General features: G+C 40.5%; 1 protein-coding gene across 1 annotated transcript in view; it reads right to left on the reverse strand.

Annotated features, from left to right (window-relative positions):
* Positions 1-5,000, reverse strand: part of mgat4b (alpha-1,3-mannosyl-glycoprotein 4-beta-N-acetylglucosaminyltransferase B) — a 126,969-nt gene that overhangs the window by 76,132 nt on the left and 45,837 nt on the right. The gene's annotated exons all lie outside the window — the stretch shown is intronic.

Consider the following 5,000-nt stretch of genomic DNA (forward strand, 5'->3'; position numbering starts at 1 on the left):
GTGTGTGTGTGTGTGTGTGTGTGTGTGAGTGAGGGAATCGACTTGACTCTTCCCATCTCCAATCACTCAACAATCACACACACACAGACACAGATGAGGGGAGATGTCCTCTAGACTGTGAAGCGTGTCCGTATGCCCCTCGCTGTCTCTCTGGTGCTGCAGCTTATAACACACACACACACACACACACACACACACACACACACACACACACACTTCATGAAGTATTCGTACATATAGCTGTAAAAAATAGCTCTGCAATGTATATGTATTCATCTAGGTAGCAAGGAAATGCTACTACAGAGTTATGTTATGTTATGTTATGAGTTTATGTAGCATGGAAGCTTGGTGGAATAGCATGCTAGCGTTAGCTAACTAGCAGCCAGCCCGCTTCTAAATAAATACCTTTTAATTGTCTAAACACTTTTTAACAGTCAAACTGAAACACTGGCGGTGAGCTCCACGGCCTGCAGCCGCAGACAGACCGTCATCAGTGGGTAACAGGTGCCAGGTTTCACATCCCTGCCGAGAATTGCATCCACTAGGGAAAATAATGATTTTATAAGGCAAAGTACTGTTTAAAATCTAGGCAATATTAACTCTCTTTGTCATGTTCATCAATAATGACTAGGATTTTAGAAGGTTTAGAGACATCAATGTTTTATCAGACTCTGTAGTAGCATTTCCTTGCTACCTAGATGCAATTTTCTGCAGCAATGAATTCTGCAGAAATTATTGTTTCTGCCCAAGCGGGTGCAATTCTTAGCAGGAATGCACAACATCAGCAAAGCAAGCTCTGGTCATGGCCGGGGGATGGGCCGCTGCTACCGGATGTGGGGCTCTCTGTGTCCCGCTGGAGCTCCGAATGCAGGTCGAGGTCGGCAGCGAAGCTTTCTGGCAAAAGACGCTGGTCGATCCCCACTGATGACGGTCCGTCTGCGGCTGCAGGCCCCGGAGCTCACCGCCAGTGTTTCAGTTTGACTGTTATGAAGTGTTTAGACAATTAAAAGGTATTTATTTAGAAGCGGGCTGGCTGGTTAGTTGGCTAACGCTAGCATGCTATTCCACAAAGCTTCCATGATACATAAATAAGCCGGACAGAGTTGTCCCTCATCTGGCGATAGAAACCCTGCTTTTCCCGTTCTGTTAGCTCAGAGCTCCACAGCCTAAGTCCACAGGTACAAATTAGTTTTGCACCAAATGTATCGCAAGAAGTGTTGTCGAGGTGCGCAGATTGGCCACTTTGTGATGCGACAGAGCACATATGTGAAGTTGCAGTGACAGATTCCAGAGGTTGTAATCACTGAGTTGTGGTTGTGATGGAAAATGAACCAGAGTAAAAAAAAAAGTAAAAAAGAGTAAATGTTGCATTATAAGTTTGCAGCTGTCTACACATTTGTGAATATTTTTTCTGTAACTTCACATTCAGAATACAGGTGTGTGAACATTTTCTACAAGGGCAAATTTCAACTTACAAGTTCAGATTTTTTTTACAAGCTCTCATGTTTTTTTTCTTTGTATGACTTCAAATTCAGATCACATGTGTGTGAATATTTTTTACAAGTGCAAATTTAATTTTTACAAGTGCAAATTTTAACATACAAGTTCAGATTTTTTGTTCTGCAAGTTCTCCCATTTTGCACCATATTTACCTTCATACGTGCTTCATCTATGGTTTAGTTTTGAAGGAGGAAGTTACTTAAGTCACGTAGTTGTACTTTTACTTCACTACATTTCCTACATAAAACTTTTACTCCGATACATTCCCCATGAAGACATGTTTTCTCCAACAGCTGAGTCTGAGTTCAAATACCATCAAGTACAAATACCATCTAGTCCAAATACCATCAAGTCCAAATACCATCAAGTTCAAATACCATCAAGTTCAAATACCATCAAGTTCAAATACCATCAAGTTCAAATACCATCTAGTCCAAATACCATCAAGTCCAAATACCATCTAGTCCAATTACCAACTAGTCCAAATACCATTAAGTCCAAATGCCATCAAGTCCAAATACCATCAAATTCAAATACCATCTAGTCCAATTACCAACTAGTCCAAATACCATTAAGTTCAAATACCATCAAATTCAAATACCATCTAGTTCAAATACCATCTAGTCCAAATACCATCTAGTTCAAATACCATCAGGTCCAAATACCATCTAGTTCAAATACCATCAAGTCCAAATACCATCAAGTTCAAATACCATCAAGTCCAAATACCATCAAGTTCAAATACCAACTTTTTTTGGTGCATTTTCTGACGTTTTAGTCGCATTTTGTCGCATTTTTCTTTCATTCATGGTCAATACACCTAATTTATAGAACATTATACCAGAATTTCTGAATTAGTTTGACTAAAAGTTAAGAACAGAGGATGAAGAATGGATCACAGACGGGTATCTGTCAAAGTTTAGTCAGCACACTGCTTTGAAACCATTTAAACTATAATTATAATATTTTTTTTAAGTGCTACAAAATTTAATGAAACACCCAAAATGCAATGAAAGTAAATCATTAAGTTTACCTGCGACTTACATCGATGCATCCGTGTTATTTTTGGGCAATTTGGTTGAAAGAAACCCATATTTCTGATATAAAAATCATTGGAAAATGGTCAAATTTGAGGGTTAAGGAGCAACTGTCCTGACAAGCAACTGACAAGTGACACAAACAAACATTTGCAAATTCACAATAGCTGCGACCATAGGCTAGGGTGACCAGACGTCCCGAAAAATTCGGGACAGTCCCGAAATCCAAGCAGTTATCCCGAATCGTGCCCTAATTGTCCCGAAAATTAGAGCAAAGTCTCAAGAGCAGACTCTGGAGTAGCTATAGTCTGATAGAACATTAACAACTGTTGCTGCTCATTGGCTGCAACAGTACGTAGGAGGCTAGGCGCGAATTTTGAAAACACGCATTGCTATTTTTCATTCATTCATTGTTGAAATGGAGGCTCAGGCTGGTGTCCCGGGACCCGATGAACACGTAACTAAAAAGCTAAAAGATCTCTGCAGGTACCAGGAGGACTGGGTAGGGAAATACTCTCTGGATTACTGCACTTTTACGTGATGCAAAGAAAGCGTTTTGCAACGTATGTAGGAAGGAGTTTGGTATTTCACACGGAGGAGTCAGACGTCAGGCTGCACGCTAGCAGCAAACTACAACTAACAGCACAACTGTACAGACCTACATTTTTGTCTCATCCTTTTTTAAGCGGGAGGATGACTCCATGTATAATAAAATAGCTGCTGCTGAGCTGATTTTTTATTTGTATTTTCGGGTTTACATGACAGACTGACTGTCTCATCCGTCCCGAATTTTACCCATTCTCATCTGGTCACCCTACGTACGGCAGAGCATGTGAGCGGAGTGAACTTTTTATTGACTTATGGGATGAGATTTGCGGCCAGCCGTCTATAACCCTCCTGTTGACCTCGGCTCAAATTTGACCCATTTTCAAAAAGTTTCTATATCAGAAGTTATTGTTTCTTTCAACCAACTTGTCAAAATAAATAATGTGGATGGTTCCGTACAACGCTCTTCACAAGTTACAGTTCAATACTGTCATTGAATTTGGGTGTTTTATTCAATTTAACAGCATTTGAAAACTTCAAAAAAAGCACAGAAAAAATCAGCAAAGACATTGGAAAAAATGACAAAAAAATTGTAAAAAAAAAGTTACAAAAAACGAGGTGAAAAGCCACAAAAATGTCGAAAAAACGAACGTTGAAAAAAATATTTAATTTTTAATTTTAAACCCAGAAATACAAAAAGTTGCACGGTCAACACGAAGACAACAGAAGAGATGAATAAACCAGCGCTCTGTGCATGTTTCATGACACACAAAGATTAAGAGAAAAGAACATTTCCATTTCCTTCAGCTGGGGCGTGGAGCTGCCACATCCTCCACATACAGGCTGATAGCTCTCCTGTGCATATGATCTTGGGACTGCAGCTTCCTGTCTATAAGCACTTCTGTTATCCAGCGGTCATACACACAAACATTTCCTCCTCTGGTTTACATCCAGCCTGCACCCCTCCCAGTCCTCCCAGTCCTCCCAGGCATTATGTAAAGCAGGGGTGTCAAACCCAACCTCACTGAGGGCCACACTGGAAAAAGAGAATCACACCAAGGGCCAGATATGGAGAGTTTATTGATGTGCTTTTGTTATTGCATGTCACTTTTTTTTTTAACATTTTTGTAGCTTTTTTCCTCATTTTTGTTGATTTTTTTTGTGGCTTTCTCAGACATTTGTCACCTTTTTGTAAATTTGTTGTTTCTTTTTCCGACATTTTTGTACTGCTTTTTCCAGTCCCTCCAGAAAAACATGATTATGCGATTGCATAAGTTTATTTGATTAGGACAATGCACATTAATCAACATTTCTGTAAATGCGCCAGTGTTAGACAGCCGGCTAATTTTCAACTGTAGTCCTAACTACCTAGCATGCATGTCTTTATGGTTGGAAGAAACCGGAGGAAACCCACGCAAACACGGTGAGAACATGCAAACTCCACACAGAAAGGCCCGGGACGACCTGGAATCGATCCCAGAACCTTCTTGCTGTGAGGCAGAAGTGCTAACCACTGAGCCACCGTGCTGCCTTTCAATTCAATGCATAATCAGCCAAAGTCTGCATATTTATGCGGGGGCCGCATTTTTTTCAAATACGCCGCACTTTCTCTGCATAAATTGCCGATTTCCGCGCAAAATATGCAGGGCTTGCATGATTTCATAATCCCCGCATTTTTGTTGCAAAAAAGTCACACATATCTTAGCAGAAAGTTGAAAAATGTTGCGTTTACTTCACACAAGAGCAGCCATTTTCCCCTGTTGCCATGGGAACGTTATGAAGTGACGTAATTACGCGACGTGAACATCATCGAAAAGCTGCAAACCCCGCGATGAAGCCACGATGAAACCACAGTTTTTGCAAGTTCCCGCAATTTCATCGCATAAAATTGCATAAATATCCCGCATATGCACATCC

The sequence above is a fragment of the Sander lucioperca genome, chromosome 1, assembly GCF_008315115.2.
Source record: "Sander lucioperca isolate FBNREF2018 chromosome 1, SLUC_FBN_1.2, whole genome shotgun sequence".
NCBI classification, from domain to species: domain Eukaryota; kingdom Metazoa; phylum Chordata; class Actinopteri; order Perciformes; family Percidae; genus Sander; species Sander lucioperca.